At 38.3% G+C, this 20,744-nt stretch overlaps 1 long non-coding RNA gene across 4 annotated transcripts in view; it reads right to left on the reverse strand.

The window, feature by feature from the left end:
* Positions 1–20,744, reverse strand: part of LOC307195132 — a 168,694-nt gene that overhangs the window by 12,918 nt on the left and 135,032 nt on the right. For 2 of the 4 annotated variants that reach the window (XR_013830722.1, XR_013830723.1), the window contains one exon: positions 12,998–13,067. This is a non-coding gene — a long non-coding RNA (uncharacterized lncRNA). Of the gene's footprint in view, positions 1–1,628; positions 2,164–4,638; positions 4,893–12,997; positions 13,068–20,744 lie in introns of those variants that run through there. The other 2 variants (XR_013830724.1, XR_013830725.1) reach the window with 2 other exon arrangements.

Here is a 20,744-nt window from a genome sequence, read left to right on the forward strand (position 1 = left end):
CCACTTTCCTTACATGTAACAATGTTCTCTAAAAATTTATTTTATAAATATGGAATGAGCTGTTAACTATTAAAGATGATAATTATTATTAATCCCACAAGAATACCACCATCTGATGGGACCAATAATGATATAAGACATAAGAGCATAAAGAGTGTTGGGTTGGGTTTTTTTTAGTAGTGTTTCCATAGTTCTGAAGAAGCCGTAGTAAGAAGACAAGATTCTGATTCTGCCAGTACACATGAGCTGCACATTCTGCCAGTACACATGAGCTGAACATTGTCTTTTCAATGCACTGTGTCGATTCTTGATGTTGTTTTATTGTCTCATGAGGCATATTACTGGGTCTCAAGGGTAGAAAAATGCTAGAAGAATATTAAGCCCAGAACATGAATGATGGACATTTACCATGTGCTGAGCAGCCTGGAAATTATTGTTTAATATTAATTTATTAGATGATTGCTGCCAAAAGGACACAATATCCATTATGTAAATGTTCAGTCATGGACACTGTGCCCCAACACTTATTAACGCCAAGCTGAATATTGAATGACGTGCATCCAGAACTAAACATGTTCAAATAGACAAGGACTTTGTCATGAAAAAGCAACACCATTCAGTAAGGAGTACATGATACCCTACAAATGAGAGAGGGTTTTTTCTTGAACAATATTAAAGGCTCAAGCCAGAAAAAGTGGGCACTGAAGGAAAAAGCAAATAATGAGGTGGAAAAGAAACAGCAGTGGGCTTCCCTGGTGGCGCTGTGGTTGAGAGTCCGCCTGCCAATGCAGGGGACACGGGTTCGAGCCCTGGTCTGGGAAGATCCCACATGCCGCGGAGCAACTAAGCCCGTGAGCCACAACTACTGAGCCTGCGCGTCTGGAGCCTGTGCTCCACAACAAGAGAGGCCGCGATAGTGAGAGGCCCGCGCACTGCGATGAAGAGTGGCCCCCACTTGCCACAACTAGAGAAAGCCCTCGCACAGAAATGAAGACCCAACACAGCCATAAATAAATAAATTAAAAAAAACAACAACAGCATTTCATTACTATACATTAGTTCACATTTTCTCCTTTTCTCCTGCCTCTATATGAACAAATGTTCTAAAGGTGCAGAGAAATTCCACGTGCAGAGGGCTTGAAATTACACTCTGCAAGTCTTTCAAGGGTTTAGAAAAGATACTGTCCTCTTTGTAATGCTATACATGACAGTAGCACTGTATAATTCACTGGTTTATCTGCTCACTTTAGCATTTTCAAAAATGAATTTGTGACCCTGTGATGCAATTTTTGTGGAGCCTTGAGTTTTATGTAGTTGACCTGACAACCTTTTATATATAGTTGCCCACAGACAACAAAGAGATTTTTCTATTTTATGAGTCTTCCTGTGGCTCTGAGGGAGTCCCTGTTACACAGAATTGCCTGCATTAGTTAAAAAACCTATACATCTTTATTTATTTATTTATTTTTTTAAAGTTAAATCTTCTTTACTATTATTATTAAACTAACAGTATCACTAAAATCTGTAAATACTTCACAAATGACTGTATTTTATCATCAAATCATTGGTTTATCTTACTCTTTGTTGATCAAGTAATATGGACAAACCCCATAAAAAGGTTTTGAGGTTATTTACACCAGCAATTTTGCAAAGTTGTAAGTTGTTATATAGTTCAGTCACCAAAACCAGATTATATAATGTTAAGATTATGACAGAGAAAAAACCTATACATCTTTAAATGACCAGTGCAGGAAGAACTTTTTGCCCCTGTTTCCCATACCCAAGGCTTATCTTTCTTTTTAGATTCTAGTACAGTGTTTAGCATGAAACAGGTGTCAGCGGAATGACTGTTGAATGAACACATGAGAAAATGTATTGCATGATGTTAATTCAGGAGTGTGTGTTCAGGGCAACTCCTAAAGCTTAGATGGCAAGAATGTAAACAATTTGGCCAGTTTAATAATTTAATAATTCCTGAGCGATTTTCAATTTAGCCCTTCAGATGATGCCTTTCAGTGGTCGGGGGGGCAGGGTGTATAAGTAGAGTGCCCTAAGGGTGCTATTTTATAATTATGTTCTTTTGCTCTCGGAAGGAAGCGCAGCATGCCTGTGGATCTCATATGGGCAACTTGTGCTTTCAGAAAACACGCAGTGACACGTGACCTAGAAGGAAAGAGCAAGCATGAGAATTTTTATTGGTGGAAGAGCTGATTAGCAGACATGGCAGATAGATGCATGACTTTGCCATGCATTTTCTGGGGAGGAGACGCCCTACCCCTGCAAACTTTTGTGGCTCTGTGTCTTACCTCCTGGAGAAGACTCTCTCTTGTGGCCTTCAGCTAGATCTCTCCAGGACTGACTGTCTCCTTCTGGTTTTGCTGAGAGCCATTCAAATCATCTGTCACAGGCCACATCAGTCCTTTAGGTCCCGATCAGCTCTCAACTTTCTAGATGGCGAATTGGCCGGGATGGGAGATAACGACAATTCCTGGAGGAATCTATTGAATACATTTTTACTATCTACTTTATTTGGGGTGTAATTCCTACCTGCCCTGTATAAACTGTAACATCCCATTAACCCTGCTCCACCTTGCCATGTTCACTGGCCCCTGGCATCCACTGCCGGGCTTGCCATCCCTTGGTCAGTGACATGCCAGGGGCTCCACAGTGAAAAGTGTGCTTACCTCTTCAAGCCCATTTGGATCCTACCAGTAACGCAGCATAAAGCGGTGTTGGATTACATGTTAGGTCTGTCCTTCATTTGTTGGTTGTGATTATAATAAAACCACCACTTTCTGGAGACCAGCCTTCCAAAATCAGTCAGGAGAAGAAGAGAGAATGTGAATATAAAGAGCCTCTGAACACCCCAAAAGAAATGATGAATTCAAGAACCAAAGGCCTAAATATTATAAAATTGCTGCACAGTAAAAGAGAAATCTCTTGACCAGTGGCCAGTGTCTCTAAAAATGAACCTTCTGATGTGAGCCCAAAAGTAAGAAGCAGTAGATAGGAGAGAAGTTGGCAGGGGGAGAAAATGGGAATAAATCAATGAAACTTAGCAGTAAATGTGGGACTGGTCAATTAGAAGTGGTGATGGTGGCCGTGAGAAGGGATCTTTTTGACCATTGGAAGAAAGAGAGCTAATGGGCAGAGAGAGAGAGAGTTTGGGGCCACTCGGGCTGAAACTTGGAAGTGTTTGAGGGGAGGGCTGGGACAATTTGTTAATCACATGGAAAAAGCTGAAAATATATCTCTACTTCACAGTATACAGAAAACAAATTCCACATGGATTAAGGACTTTAAGGTGATAGCCAACACTTTAAAACTTTTAGAAGAAAACATAGGATACAATTTTATGACTTCAGGGCAGGGAACGACTTATTAAACAAGTTATAAAAAGTGTACAGCTCTTACAGGAAACAATTGATGTTTGACTCCCTTAAAATTAAGAATTTCTGTTCCTCAAAAGACACCCAAAAGGGGAGTAGAAAGGTAAAACACCAACCAGAAGAAAGTATTTACAACACATATGAATAAAAATGTTATTCAAAAGATTTAACAACAAGTATAGCATAGGCATCACCAATTAGAATGGATGCCAACCATAAACTACAAATGCATGCATCCCAGCTTGGTATCCCTACATACCGCAAAGGATTAATAGCCGGAATATATAAAGAAGTCATAAATATATATATATATATATTACACATACAAGTAGAAAAGTGGGCAAAAGATCTAAACAGGCATTTCACAGAAGAGGGAACACGAAACACCAAAATAATGTATGAAAAGCCAGCTAACCTCATTAGTAATCATGAAAACATAAATAATAACCCACACTAAAGTCCCATTTCTCAGCCACCAGATGCAAAATTGTTAAAAAGTTTAGCCAACGGCAGTGCTAGCACGAGTGTAAAGTAATAGTAATGCTCTTTCGTGTCGATAGAAAGGTAAACTAGTCCAGTTACTTTGGAAAATAACTTGGCATTACCAAGAACATTTGGGCATGCATGGCATTCCCACTCCTAGGTCTAAACCTGGAAAAATTCTTGCCCATGTGTATTGGAGTACACTTACAGAACTATCTTTAAAGCATTGATTGTAATGGAAAAATGGAAGCAATTGAAATGTCCATTGGTATTAAAGTGGGTAAATAAATTGTGGGATTATATATTTATACAGTGGAAACTCTACATACAACAGCAGAAATGAATGAACTATGGCTACATGAAGGAGTCTCAACAGCATATCATTGAATGAAAAAGTAAGTCATAGAATATGTATATTCATTCCATTTCTAGAAAGTCAAAAGCAACGAAAACCAAATAATAACTGTATAGGGAGATGTGCAAAAAACAAAAAACAAAAATTAGTTGAAGAAACACAAAAGGGATAGTGCCTAACTCTGGGGACAGGAGGGTAGGGAAGGAGGTAGTGAGATGTAAGATGGGAACCCATAAATTGGGTGGGGAGATAGGGTGTTTTATTATTATCATTATTCATATGTGATCTTATTCAAATATACATATGTATATTCAGATATACATATATATGCACTTTAGAATGTTCACATTTAGAATTGATCACTTTTTAAAAATAAAATAAAGCAAAACAAAAAATAAAAGGGTGGTTGTAGAAAAGTGGATATAATATAAACTATTAGCCAATAAATGCATCAGCATAAAATGCATTAAAAATAATCAGAACAGGGATTCCCTGGTGGCGCAGTGGCTGAGAGTCCGCCTGCCGATGCAGGGAACACGGGTTCGTGCCCCGGTCCGGGAAGATCCCACATGCCGTGGAGCGGCTGGGCCCGTGAGCCATGGCCGCTGAGCCTGCACGTCCGGAGGCTGTGCTCAGCAACGGGAGAGGCCACAACGGTGAGAGGCCTGCGTACCGCAAAAAAAAAAAAATCAGAAGAGTAACTACCTGTGAGAAGGGAGAGTGGGAGAATCATGGAAGAATAATAGGATGGGGTAGGTACAAAATGGATTTTGTGTCTGTAAGATTTTATTTCTTTAATAAACTCTGCAGGAAATATGGGGAAACATTATGATTTTTAAATTTAGATGTGTGACTAGACTCATGCTTGATACATTATTTTCTACACTTTTCTTTGTATTTTAGTAAAAAAGAAGAATTCCATTAAATAAAAGTCAAAGCGTTGATCTTTTGGCAATTGAGCAATGAAGTCTCAATGCTTTGGAAAACTCACATATCTAGAATGACTTGATCAAGAGATCAGGAAGACTGGTGTGGGGAGGCAGACAATAGTTCTGCAGGAAATCAATCTTTCAAATGTGATATATATTTCATCATCCAATTCATAGAGTCATCAATTTAAATAAAATTGCAGTTGGTTGAATTTAAGAATTTTGTTCATTTTACACATATTATTTTGGTCCCAACAAGTCAATGTGAATACCATTTTAAAATCCAATTTGCATTATTAATTAAAATATATCACCTTTATTGGTTCTTTGCCTTATAACTAATCTTTTTTATTATCATTTTGATCATAATTTAAGACAAGTTTTTAAAATTTTTAGACCCCTTGCAGCCAGCGTGACATGCATGTCTTTAAAAATTTTATCTTAAATTGTTCTTTCTATATTTTAAATAAGGAAAATAATTTTTAGATTTGTGCATTGGGTGACTTCAGTGTTTAATGCATACCATTATATATCTATTTTTTAAAGGTTAGACTGTCTCAGCTTAAAATTAACATTCACAATTTATATGTAAAAGTTTAACATGTTTATTCACAGCTAACATAATTATTTTTAACTTAATTTAATTTCTAGTGTTGAATATTTCATTGCTTTCATGAGATACTTTAAAGGTTAGATCATTTTCAATTACTTGAAGAAATCTATTAAAAATTTGACATTGCTCTTAATTCTAAGATAAGTTTATTTGCCAACTGATGACAATTTTAATCTTTCTGTATTCAACATGGAATTAACTGGCTTGATAGAAGATGCTCAAATTGCAAATTGATTTATTAAGTATGAAATTAACATTTACTACATATCTATTAAAGTGAGCTTAAAAATATGTAAGGCAATTATTTTTAAATTATTGTAAATAAAAAGATGTAGGGACTTCCCTGGTGACGCAGTGGTTAAGAATCCGCCTGCCAATGCAGGGGACACAGGTTCAATTCCCGGTCTGGGAAGATCCCACATGCCGCGGAGCAACTAAGGCCACACACCGCCACTACTGAAACTGCGCGCCACAACTACTGACACCCGCTCACCCTAGAGCCCGCGTGCCGCAACTACTGAGCCCATGCGCCACAACTACCAAAGCCCACGCACTCTAGGGCCCACGTGCTGCCAACTACTGAAGCCTGCGTGCCACAACTAGAGAAAGCCCGCATGCAGCAACGAAGACCCAACACAGCCAAAAAAAAAAAAAAAAAGAAATGTAGACACATACCTAGAAATATATCCTTATAATGATGTTTTCCCCACCTCATGAAAAATAAGTAAAGAAAAATAAGTCTACCTGTATTGCTCTAATAAACTGACATATTTGAGTCTTAGCTTTGATCTAGGATGGGGAGAAAGTTTGTAGTGCTTTCAAGATTTGAATAAATTTATTTTACATTTCTATAAAATGTTAGTTTAATACTTTGTAACTAACTGATTTATAATTTCCAATATGCTAAAAGCATAGTATGCCATGAAATACCCCCATTTTAATTTACAGATGATTTTCTTCTTACATTTATGAGACGTAGACCATTTGCAATGCAGTGGCATTGTTATATTTCACCTTTTAATGTTTTTATGATGAAAAGGCAATGATCATTGTGTTCTCAATTTTCCATTACCAGACAGGTAATTTTATTCTGGCGTTCAAGCATTATGTCTCTTCCAGAAGTGTTGAAAAACTGTCATGTTGTACATGCCTTTTATTCTTACTAAGTCTGGCATTTGGAAACTCCAGAATATACTGTAAGTGAAGCTATTATCAAATGCAGAATCAATTCTCTACAGAAACAGATTGAGATCTGGGACAAGTGAAAGAAAGAAGACCTACCGTATGGAAATTAAAATAGCCTCTGAAAAACTCAACAATGAAGCAGCTCAAATTACACTCCCAGGCAGAAACACTGCAAATGGCTCCTGGCTCACAAAGAAAATCAATCCAAGAAGATGTGCTGATTTACATAACTGATATGGCTGGAAAATGGACATGGGGAGGACAGAGCTTTCAACACAAAAAAAAGCAGGGGAAGAATTAGATTTGTGCTAGGAGATGCATAACAGAGAAAGAGCTCTTCAGAGTGAGTGCCATGCAAAAGGGACGTGGTCTGGAGCTAGGGCGAGGGCAGCTCTGCCTGTGTCCCAGCCTGAGAGCTGCTCTAAGAAACCCCTGGTGAAAATGATGCTTTAAGAGGGATTCATTAAGCTCCGTAATGGGCACCCAGAGGTGATCATAAACTTGCAAAGAAATTCTGTCACTTAGTGCTGTCTTATTGTTATGCAATTTGCCATTCCTCTGACAGATTGCAAAAGCACACTTTGATGTCCCTTTTTCAAATTTCACTGGCTTTTAAATTGTCTGAACTGTGGAGACGCACTATAATGTATCAGCCTGTTCATTACAGTTCTTGTCTATTCACAGTTTCTGGAGAATGGATGAAACAGCCTAGAAATGGAAATATGTACGATTGTTAAATTACCCATACCGGACAGTTTGCCTGCGTCAGTAAATGTACAGGGATATATACATGTAGAAACTGAAGCATAAAGAAATTAAACACCTTCCTGGAACTTACACAGCTTTAAGAGGCTGAGCTTGGACAGCAAACAGGTATTGGGCTCCCAGTGTGTACTCTTTACCTCTACTTTCTATTACATGGGATGTTCGCAGCACCAGCCTCATTGAGCTGTTGTGGACCTTTGGTGACTCAGTGACTGTACAGGCTATCACTGCTGGGGTTGCTGTGGTCACTGTCAAGAGCACAGCTCACCCATTCTGCAAGGCAAGGCTGTAACCCATGGAACTCAGAGCCAGATGATGCCCATCCACACACCCAGCCTGTGCCTCAAGGGAAGGAAGGATGAAGCATCCCTATTGAACTTCCCTCCCCATCTGCCAATTCCCACTTCAGATCAGTCCCACCCTCCCATTTCCATCACTGTTTTTTTTTTAATTTTTATTGGCGTATAGTTGATTTACAATGTTGTGTTAGTTTCAGGTGTACAGCAGAGTGATTCAGTTTTACATATACATATACACATATCCACTCTTTTTTAGATTCTTTTCCCATATAGGTCATTATAGAGTATTGAGTAGAGTTCCCTGTGCTATACAATAGGTTCTTCTTAGTTATCTATTTTGTATATAGTAGTATGTGTATTTCAATCCCAATCTCCCAAATTATTCCTCCCCCCCTTACTCCCCCGTAACTGATTCAAAGATTCAGAAAAATCAAAAAAAAGACTACATATTCAGAAACAGAAAGGGACTTGATATAGAGCCAGTGGTCCCCCAAATTTGGTTGCACACAGTAATTACCTAGGGAGGTTGACAATAACACCTCGTGCCCAGGACCCTCACCCAGAGGTTCTGATTTAACTGGGGTAAGACCCGTGTACTAGGATTTTTTCAAAGCCTCTCAATGTGGTTCTAACATGCAGCCAAGGTTTGGAATCACTGACTTAAGACATCTTTTCTGCAATAATCTATCAGTTCATGTGATGTTAATACAGTTTACTAATTAAGTATTATAGTTTACTGATTAAATTAGGGTGCTATTTTTATGTCACTACAAGGTAACTAACCTAAAATTTACTCAGTAAAAATAACCTGGAGCTTCCCTAGTGGCGCAGTGGTTGGGAATCCGCCTGCCAGTGCAGGGGACACGGGTTCGAGCCCTGGTCCGGGAAGATCCCACATGCCGCGGAGCAACTAAGCCCGTGAGCCACAACTACTGAGCCTGTGCTCTAGAGCCCGTGAGCCATAACTAGAACCCGTGCGCGTAGAGCCCATGCTCCACAACAAGAGAAGCCACCGCAATGAGAAGCCCGTGCACTGCAACAAAGAATAGCCCCTGCTCGCCGCAACTATAGAAAGCCCGGGCGCAGCAACGAAGACCCAATGCAGCCAAAAATAAATAAATAAATAAATTAGTTAATTAATTAAAAAGTAACCTATAATCATTTGGCAATTGAAAGTGTACAGAAGGGAATGAACGCAAGAAAGAAGAATTAGAGTTTAGATTTGCTCTTTTCATGAATGCTGCCCAGAGGGTGATCCAATTTCAGATGAATAGCCCTGATACTCTGAACAGAAACTCAGCAACAGTGGACCAGGGGTGGTTTACCAAGTGAAAAATTAAAATAGAGACTTCAATGTCTAAAGATAAGGGATTGACTAAATAAAGTAAAGGTCATATTCTGAAACACCCTGCTCCCATCAAGGGGGTTATTCTGAAGTAAATACACTGACACATAAACATTCTCACAATGTGTTATTCAATGAAAAAAAAATCATATGTTCCCAAACGTTTTTTTTTTCTTTCTAAAGTAAAAATACATATCCATAGAAAAACATCTAGAAGGATGTATCCCAAAATGTTAAGAGTGGTAATTGCTGGATCCTGGGGTTGAAAGTGATTTTTTTCTTCTTCCTGCCTCTTGATATCTTATAATTCCTCCATGATACTTAAGTATGACTTGTGTAACAAAAAGTATAATTAAAAATAGAAAGCCAACTCTCTTGTTCTAATTTCATGTTCATAAAAGCGTTCTTTGGGTCTATAATTTAATGGATCTAACCCCACACCAATTTAATGGCTCTAACCCCACACAAAAGGACTATCTTAGCTGGCTTCATTCATCCAATCTCGGGTTGCTTAAAACTACCAGTATAGTTTTTAGGGTGAATTTCTGCTGCTGTCAAGATTGGGTCTGCACAAGTCAATGAACCGGGGTCTAATCCCCCAGCCTGCATGGGGGTACCTCTCTGGGAAGCTGCCTTAAAGCAGCCAAGGCGTCTCTCCTTCCCTCTTTACACACTTGATCACAGGCACGTGGCTCTGTGTGTACTTTCATTTAGAGACCTCTCTTCAGCATTTGTTCTCCTGGTTGGGCCACTGGAAGATTCAGGCCACTTCAGCATGAGGTTCATTTTGAACTAGATCTGGGCTTTGCTTTCCTGTTAAAGGAAATAGTAAAAGCAGCTAAAGACTTGCTGCTGGAAACGACACCATCAAAATAGAGAAAGCCAGCTTTCGCATCAGCAGTCTTTTATTCTGAAAGCCAGTGCCTAGTAAAACCATATCACCAACACAGAGCTTTGCATGAGATCAATATTCCATGAATGAATAAATGAATGAATGAGCAAACCAACAAACATAATCAAAAGTCATCCGTGAAGAATGAAAATGACTCTTGCCTCGTGTGGGGCAGCCCCTCAGTGAGCCAGGCTTATCTTTTTTTGCACTTTTAGATACAGACTTCTTCACAGATGAGTGACAAGGGACTCCTGTGGTTAGAAGCAATTCACAGACTCCTGGTGCCAGAGTTCATATGAGGAGCCATGTGAAAATACCTTCTGAAAGAAAAGGAAATGTGGAGAAAAACCCTTTCTCTACAATACGTGCGTTTGTGGGATTGTTGCATCATTTTCAGAAGCAGTTTTTGTGCTCTGATACATTAACATGCATTATTCTCCAATACTGACTTAGTCACCACATTCAAGAATTAGAAATATCTCCAGAAAGTCATTTATTTCATCTACCCATGTCTGCCCCTCCCCCATCTGTGAAGAAAAACACCTAGCCTCTTATACACAGGATAGGATGTCTGATTGAATCTCAAAGACTTCCCAGGAAGGAGATCCTATCATTTTTTCCTAGTAACCTTTACCAAAGTCTTATTTATCAAAGTGAAATTAAGGGTTTATTAATTTGATCCCAGGTATCATGGTTTATAATCATCATCATATGTTATCATCTTATTGAAAAAAACTAAAAATAATTTCCTTAATATGGTCTTTCTAATCTGAGTCAAATCTAAAATTAATCATCTATAATGATCAAACCTAATTTAATTAAAACTAGCTGTTCACCATCTGGTCTTATTTGTGTAAATTTAAGAATCTACCATTTCATAAGAAATTCCTTTATTTAACCAATTATGTTAAGCATAATTATTATGTAATTAATCTCAGTTCAAATTACATTTGTTGTCACTTGACAGAAAAGTAATTTATGTGATAAAAAAGCGGTTGACCAACTAATTACTCTGCCAAATTGGGGTCTTTTATCTCAGTGTCTCACCATTTTTGTAAAAAAAAGGTATTTATAGGAAAACAGTCCTTTTGAAATATGAGACTAGCTACTGTCAGGGCAAAAAAAACATAAGAAATAATATTTGGAATGAATCATCATTATGTTTTGTAGTTTTCAGACCTTTATCCAGATAAATTAGGAAGGAAAGGAAGAAATAAATGGTGGAGACAGAATACAAATTATAAAGTTAAATACAGTAAACCAAGAAAATTCATAAGGAAATAGGAACTAGGTAAGAACGTATGTACTCCCCAAAGCAAGCCTCCTGCAGGATTTTTGATGGCCACTACTTTCAGACACCGGTTTCCCTCCCTGTGATGGATAAACCTGCTAATAGAAGAGATGAATAGTTGCTGATTATGAAAAAGATACCTTTATAAATAATGCTTATTTCTATGCATTTCCTTTTGAAGACTTCCAGAAAATCAATGACACTATCCTAAGGAATCCAAAGAGTACATGTTGTTCATCTAAAATGTTATCCTATGGGAGGGAGTTTGATCCCTGAAAGAGTGGATGGATTTCTGAATGAGAAGAAACAATTGTAAAGACAAGACTGTCTTGCTTGAATACGTGCTGGGAAGAGAAACCAGAGGTTAAGGCAGAAAAAATAAAACATTTAAGCTGCAACCTTGTACTAGGTAAGTGGGGACAAAAAGGGAAGGAGAGAAGTAAGAAATTGATATGTGCCCAAATCTGAGAGACACTCTGTAAGACAAAGGAAGAACTTCTTTCTACAAGGTCAGTAAGAAGTCAAGTGTACAGTGTTTCTCTATTCGTTCCATACTTATTTTGTGCTACAAGTTGGGATAAGTGTACTGGGCATTCAAAAGTTTCAAGTTTCCATAGAAGAGGTCAAGAAGGGTTATAAAAATTTTTACCAACCTGATTAAACTCAGAAACATGGTGGAGAATTTTTTGTAACTTTAGCCCTGGTTTTAAGTCTTAAAAATTTGAACTACATGTTAGATAATAGTTTTATATCAACATTAAATCTCCTGAATTTGATAATTGCGTTGTGGTTATATAAAAGAATGTCTTTCCCTTAGGAAATATACACTGAAGTATTTAGGGGTAAATGGGGTAAAGTTTTAAAAATTAACTCCCAAATTGATCAAGATAAATATATGTAAAGCAAATATGCCAAAATGTAAGTCATTAATGAGCCTAGGTGAAGGATATACAGGAGTTCTTTGTACAGTTCTTATAATTCTGTAATTTGAAATTATTTCTGAATAAAACACTAACAAATAAAGAGGATGACCTGTAAGAGCCGTCCACCACTAAAAAACTAAAAATTCATGATCAGTGTATTAGTCTAAATCATGGAAGAGCTTTAGGTTCTGTGGTTGGAGCAGTTATTCTCACTTCCTCTTTCTCCAACCTACATCCCAGCCCCGCTCCATAGAGTGTAGTGGGCTTCCTAACAGTTCTGCTAAAACAACCCTAACAATAAAGGTATAAGCTATGAGAAAATTTGATACAAAGAACACAACAGCTGATGCTCTGTCCCTAATGGGAGCGGAAAATGTTCCATTTTTTTCTCTGAACACGCATCTCAGCGGTAAAACATAGACCCCCCACTTTTCTACCGGCTTCCGTGAAAACCAGATGGCATCTCTCGGATAGAATACTCATGACTACAAAGGTGGCATATGGGTCAGTGCCAAGATGATCACTTACACGGCATCTGCAGATGGTGGTCCACCGCATCCTGAGGCGGGAATAATGAGAACAACATCCACTTCATCATCTGCATATCCAAACAAACACCAGGGGAAAGTTAATGAAAACAGCACCAGGGCAGGTCCCAGGAGGGGAGTCGGGGGTAGGCTGGCCTACCTGAGATGAAATGAGAACTGCAGCAAAACATATGCAAAATACTGAGTTTGGCTTTTAATTGAGAATTAAGGAAGATAGATCTAAAAACGAGTGTTGCAAACTGTAAAGCACTACCCAGAAGGAAGAAATTATTTCTACGAAGCTGAAAAATGAAAACAAGTACTTCTCTCAAATGTTGCAGAAGTCAGTAAATCTTCTCTAAAATTAATAATAAACACATTTCATCAAGAAAGAGTTGACGGATTTAATATACTTTCAGAACTGAAATGGCAGTTGCCACAATGTGTACTAGTCACGCAAATGGTAAACTGAAAATGTTATTGAATGAAGCTTGATAATTATAGCTGACTGTCTTTAGTTCTGAACTGCAGTATGATAAACTAACTAGATGGCTATCAGGACCATAATAAATGATGTAATTATACATCCTCCGACTTGCCTGAAATTACACACCAAAATGCATCCTTGATTTCCAGTGCTATTTATTTTTACTTCTGATTATCAACAAGCAATTTTTGCTGGACAGGAAGAATAAAAGGATTGTTGGATGGATGAATGGGCAGATAGATGGATGAATGGATGAAGGGATGGATAGAAGGATGGATGAATTGAAGGATGGGTGGGTGCTAAAATGGATGGATGGAAAGATGATGGGTTGATAGGTGAATGCAAGGATAGAAAGATAGATTAAAGGATGGAAAGATGGATGGAAGAATAGATGGAAAGAGGCTGTGTCTAACAGCACAATGGATTTTAACAAAGCACATTTTTTGGATGAAGTACAGTTCTCAAATAATCCATTGTTTGTATACTAATAAAACTGAACTGGCAGTGAAATCATCCAAGGGGAATGGCTACGGGTTTAGCAGAGGTTCTGCTTTTGTCTCAGTACCTTTTCAATTTCCATTTTCCTTGGTTTTCTTTCAGTTACACAAATCATTTGTTCAATACAACATGATATACTGCCTTTGTGAAAGATCTATGCCTATATTTCAATTTCTTCAGTTAAAATTATCCATTCATTTGTTCATTTGACATTTTATTCAATAAATATCGAGTGCCTACTCTGTACCAGGCACTGTGTCAGGCCTGGAGATACGATGGTAAGCACACAAAATCACTCCTTCCCCCACTGAGCTTAGTTGTGGGGTGGGAGGAGAGGGGACAGGTACTAATCAAAAATTCATATAAAAGAATGCTTAGTTACAAATCTTGATAAATGCTATGAAGAAGTGGCGTATTGAAATTGAATAAGGTAATGGGTTTTCAAGAAATCTGCTTGAGACATCAATTCACAATCAATGCAAGGTTATTTTTAACTAAACCTGTCTTTGGTGAGCTGAATTTACACACCAGTTGAAATGCTAAATCGCTTCTATTTCCCAGGGCGTTATGTATTACTGTGGTGTCTTCCACGATTTCATGATGGTTTAGGCATATACTTGATTCATAATCATGAAGCTATCCATGAAAACAAATGTTACAATCAGCTAGGTCAAGTCAATATTATTGTTTCTTGCAGTGGAAAGATAATCCAAACTGTCAAATTGTATATTTGCTTTATACAAATATACAAATGTGTATATTGCTTTAATGTCTGGCCCTCCTTTTTCCCCTTGAAACTGAATCTGTGTTTGTTTTTTTCTGTCTTTTCCCACCTCACCTTGACAAGACCTCCTTTTTAAGATACTTGCTACACAAAAAGTTCTGAGAGTCCTCTCTTCTCTCCCTAGGCTTTGAGAACATGTCTGCCTGTTTTCGTCTTTTTATTTGTATTGTTTTCTGGTCCAGGCTATAGCTCATATTTCTTTCTGTTGACTTAATTTTTTTCAAAGATGACTGTCTATCCAATGTCAACTTCTCCCTTACCAACTCCAGCCCACCCACACTACTTCTTACTCCAGGATTCAGCCTACAGATTTCCATCAATACTTAAATCTGCCTTTTAATAGTGTGATGGAAAGAGCACAGGATTAAGGGTCTGGAGACTTGGGTTAAATTGATTAGTAAATCTTTACGAGTCACTTAACCTCTGTACAACTTACTTGTCAGATGTAGATAGGGCCTTTCATAGAGCTATTGTAATAAATAAGATAAAGTATATTCAAATCCTTGAAAAGAAATATGCTGGGGCATTTATAATGTAATTATTATTTGTTTATATTCCTTTCCACTGCCTTTGCCCATTTTCATTAAAGAGATTCAGCAGCCTTTAACAGAGTAGCACAGTACCGACCACATCATAGGCACTCAACAAGTATTAACTTCCTCCTCCTTCCCTATTAAAAATGTCAAGTGTCAACTCTCGTGTAGAATAAACATAGATTAATGGAGTTAGTTGCATTAATTCCCTTAAGCTATCCTCTGGATGCAATTTTTTTTCTACTGGCAGGTAGGTGTATAAATATGGCATTTGGCCATAGCCAAACAGGGTAGATGCTAGCATATATGGCACTTTTGTGCAAATATCAAGAAGATGGCTCTTCCTTCCAGCTCAGCTCTGTGCCAGTTTCAGTGTCACTAACATCCAGATGAGCCTCCTTTGTTCAGTGCACAACCTGCACAACCACAGATGGCAACACTGTAACCACCCTAGAAGCTTCTGCCATTTAGCCATCACAATAATATCATTCAGGCTAAAAATATTGGCCCAGATATTCCTAATTATATGGATCTTTCACAGACCCTTCTCTCTTACATCTGTTGACTTAAAGCCATACCATATATATACATATATATATATATATATAAGCGTCTAAGACAAGATTGTTTGTCCCATCATGGAACTTTATCTTTTGATATATTTCTCTGTCATTTTATACTATGATAGCCATCAGAATGCTGCCTTATTATTGAAACAGAATTAGTTGGAATTAACAAGTATGCCTTTCACTTGATTGTTCTCCCAAAAAGTGAAATCATCCCCTCTATTGAAACAACACAAGAATTTGCAGTGGAGGAATATTACATGGAGACCTCTAACTTACAAATCTCCCACTGAAAATATTAACTCATGTGCCTGTTTGGTCTGTGCTAAGGAAAGGAGTTTCCTACTCACTAAGATTTTGAGAGGAACCAGACCCCTTAAGTCCTTTGATTACTTCCTCTGGCCCCTCCCTCACAGGAGCTGGAGTTTCTAAGAGTCATGATAGAAACATTCCCTAATGGTTTATCTCCTTATGGAAAAAGAGATCTACCATAGAAGCTGCAAGAGTGGAAGGGATTCACCACAAGGCTTACCCTTTTCAAGAATTTATTTTCAGGGACTCACCACAACCCAAGCAGGAGGTACAGGACAAACAGAGAGGAGCTAAGGACTTCCAGTGCAGTGTGTGCTGGGGCAGACAGTGCAGTGTGTACAGGGCAGACAGGCATGTGGATATTCCAAGCAGCCATAGTCCTGATCATGTCCTGGGGACATGGAGAGGACACAGCCACTATCTGAGGCTCCAAGAGTCCTTTGTCCCAAGGACACAGAAGCCCAAATGATCCCCCAGCCTCTGAAGTCCTTCCTTTTACTACATGGCAACACTACAAAGTGGTTAGGTCCGGGACCACCTTGCAAAAGCCAATATTTCAGTCACTTTGGGTAAAGTAGTCTTTATCAGGTATGCTGGGAATTTCACCACCATTCATATCATTTTTTCTACAGGAAAATATGCCATGCATTTCAAAAACTAATTTACAAGTGGATTTCAGAGCACAACACATGAGTAAATTGGAATTTACTTTAAAAAATAATCCCCATTCAGGGTGGAATTAAATAAGCACTTGAATATGATTATGAACTTATTTGCTCTTCCTTACACACTAAAAATTCTAACTTTTGATTCTCAGCACCAAAAAAATGTTAATACTTGCATCGATAATTTAGGGTATTTTTAGTTCACGGTACCCTTTGATATCTGAAATTTTCACAACAACTGAGTAAACTAGGTGACTGTTCTTCCTATTGTGTAAGTGAGGAAACTGAAAGAGAGTTTGCTCAGCATTGTACAAGCATTAAGCGAATAGAACGGGAACTCAACCCCAGATTCGGTGGCAAATCCCACGCAGGCTGCTTCTACAACATCCCACTGTATTGCACAAACCTTCGATGGTAAGAGAGCGAGAGAAATCAGATGATGCTGTTGTCTAAAGGGAAGTCCTTGATCACTTTTTCCCACCAGAAAACTGTTAGCAGTTGCTTCATTAACTAGCTGGAAGCCTCCTTTCCTTAAAATCAACCCTTGGCTCGCTCTTGTACCACATCCTTTCCTGAGCAATCAGCAGCTTGCCTCTGATGCAGAGCTGCAGCATCTTCTGAAAGCAGAAGTATATTTTCAATAATGAACTATTCAAACCAAAAACTTCAGGCTTCTAAACAGAGTCTTAGAGCCACTTACTTCCCTTTGAGCAATATCCACATCCTTCTCTGGTTACCAACACACAACGTTAATAGAAGGCTTTGCCTCCAGCAAATGTACTCAGAGGTCACCCACAGACACGGATCCCCGTGTGAAAACCAATTGAAACAAGACAGAGGTAAATGGATTGGGAGGTGCACTGACTCTTATTAGTATGATTTTGCTTTGGTCCTGAATTTACTGCTTATTTCATGAATAATCAAACTTATTCTTAAAAATGTTCAAGGAAGGAGACTCTGTAAGCAAGTAACATACCCTATTCCATTATTTGACAGATGTTGCCGTCAACGAGCTCATCTTTACTGCATTTATTTCTCTACAAATAAAAGCAGATTTCTTAATCTTTTTATCTGTGAAGTAAGCAGATCAGAATTCTTGTTTTAAAAAGTTACTTGATAATCTTTTTTGTTTTAAATGTGAGAACCTTGATTATCTCTTTATCTCCACTGACCTTTGTCTAGCACGTAGCATGCACTGGCTAAATAATTGTTGATCGAATGAATGTTGATATTATTTATTAATTCAGTAAGTATTTATTCATGCTATACTATCAGTACATCCTATACAAGATATTGGAGTCAGAGAGAACAATAAGAAAGTTATTGTTACAGAAGCTTCAACGGAGTGGTGACAATGACAGTCAATGAATGTGAGAGGTACTGCAAAGGCAGAACAACTCTACAATTGAATCTAGAAGGGTAAAGAGGGAGAAATCCAAGACAGTCAATCTCTTTGAGCCGGGGTGACTAGGAAGACAGTGATACTAACAGCAGAGTCAGGGAACATAAAATGAGAAGCCGATCTTGTGATGGGGGAAACAATTCTTTTTTAACCCCCTTAAGCTTGAGGTACCATGGGGACATCCAGGGAGAGTGTCTAGTGGGCCAGTGTGAAGATGGAGCTGGGAAAGAACTCAGAGCAAGGCGGTGATTTGGGCCTCTCTCCACTGAGGTGTCAGACATCCTGAAATTGTATAAGATAGCTATGTGAAGGAGTGAAGAGAGAAGACAGATGGTGACACCAATGCTGAGAGGCAGAAGGAGAAGAAAGGGCCAGAGAAGGAGGGGAAACAGCAGAGCTGAGGGCCACAGAAACCAGAGGAGACAACCATGCCCTGCAGTTTCTAGTGAGCAGTGGCCAACAGGGAAATGCGTGAGAAAAAGCCCGTGGGAAAGAGACCTGGGTAGCCTTCTGCAGAGTGATCTCCAGGGATAATGGAAGCTGAAACAGAGGACAGGGAATGAATGGTGAGGATGTGACAGCAGTGTAGATTGCTCTCAAATCACTCAGAGATTCAGGGAAAAAGATAAAGGATGTCTCAGAGATGACCCCAGAAACCTCAGGCATATCCACTATTCTAAAGGTTTGCTTCTCTAATGTTCCAACATAACTTTTACTACATCCTCTTTGTAAATCTTCTTTTTAAAAGTCTCCTTTTATAATCCTTTAAAATGTTCCCCTTTTCCATTCTGTTTCCCAGCAATTGCCACATTTGCATTCCTTTCCCGTAGTATTATTCTAAAATAATTTTCTTCCTCAGCCTCACAGCCAAGACATTCTTCTGCCCTTATTATTTCTCCCCTTGAATACTGCAAGCTCCTGCTTTATTGTGTTTTTCCTGCTCCGGACTCTTTCCTATGAAACTCTGCCCACCTCTTTGGGGATGGATTCTACTTCCAATTACACCCTTCCTTAAACCTTGGCTGGGTATGTACATTAAATCCTATTCATGACCCTTTGAAGTTTAGCCTAAAAGCTCTAGAGAATGATAAAATTGATTATTGACTTTTCTAATCATTGCATTTACTTTCTACACTTTGCAGAACCAACATAATAAATATTTACTGGGAATAAAATTTAGGCAAATACAATCTCACTAATGCATCAGGGGTAAGCGCTGACCTTCCACATTTTCTGAATCATCTGTCTTTAGCGCTTAAGAATTATTTGTAGAAAAATAAGGCCACATAGTAGTATCATCTAGTTTTTAGTGTGATTTTTGTCCATTCTTTAACAAAAAATTAACTAGTAGACTATCTGAGCTAATAGAAACTTACCAGTCTATCAGTTTTGAATTTTGTAGCATAACTTGTCCTTCTTTAAAGACACAGACATGGACTGTGTATTATAGGACCAAAAAGATTGGTGTCAAATTTCTATAATTGAAATAGTTAATACTTTGAACTTTCTTTTCTATAAAAAGATAATATTCAAATTTTGCTTTTAAATAACAATCTCATTGACTATTTTGTCTTTTATAAGCACTCGTAATTTTTCTTCAGTTTTTAGGAGACTTGAAGCCAAGACACAGATAATGATGGTTAGACATAAACAACTTTGAAATATTACAGGGTCTGGAGAGTGGCTGCAGTATATTAATAAGCACAAAGGATATCTGGATTGCAACCATATTATGTAAATTCAGAAGTATTTTGTAAATTTTATCTCTGGGGAATATTTCACAAAAGGCACCTTCTCCTACTCTGGATTAGCACTTAACAATTGTAAAAGTTGATTTTCCCCTTGCAAATGACTCAAAACTCTTCTTTACTTTTGCATCCCTGGAGATAGAAAAATGTTTTACTAAAAACTCAGCTGTAGAATTTATTCCAGGCTAATTATCACTGCAAGATTTTCTGAAGAGTAACTTGCAGCCAGGTTTATCATTGCTTCATAGTTTACTGTTAGCATACACTAATGAATCTGAAATAAACCTGGTCCTAACATGTTAGGAGACAAAGCTCCATTATTACCCAGCTCTAAGCTATCATTTATTCACTGGGAAAAAAAAAAAAAAAACTTGGGAAGAAGCTTGCCAACAAACCAGATGTCACCATCAGTAGACAATTATGTTCCACAGTTTGGCACCTGGGGCCCACCGTCATCGTCCAAGGAGGAGGAGAAATAAAAAGTGGAGCATTCTGGCGGGCTCCAGATGAAAAGATTCCAAATGGCTTGTAGGAAAATGGAGGCTGAAGGGCTGCTTCTTTCATTCTCAACAAGGAGACCCCAGGACGCAGACCTGCTCTCTCCTACTTGTTGAGGATGTCTTGAGCCTGACTGACAACCCAGAGTCTTAAAAAGGCATCTGATGCTCACAAGGGCTGCCACGAAGCGGGTATGTCTGTGTGTCACACCCCGTAAAGTTTGCCACCTTGTATAGAAAACAGACTCTTTGGGGG

This window comes from Stenella coeruleoalba (assembly GCF_951394435.1).
Source record: "Stenella coeruleoalba genome assembly, chromosome: 12".
In the NCBI taxonomy this organism is placed as follows: Eukaryota; Metazoa; Chordata; class Mammalia; order Artiodactyla; family Delphinidae; genus Stenella; species Stenella coeruleoalba.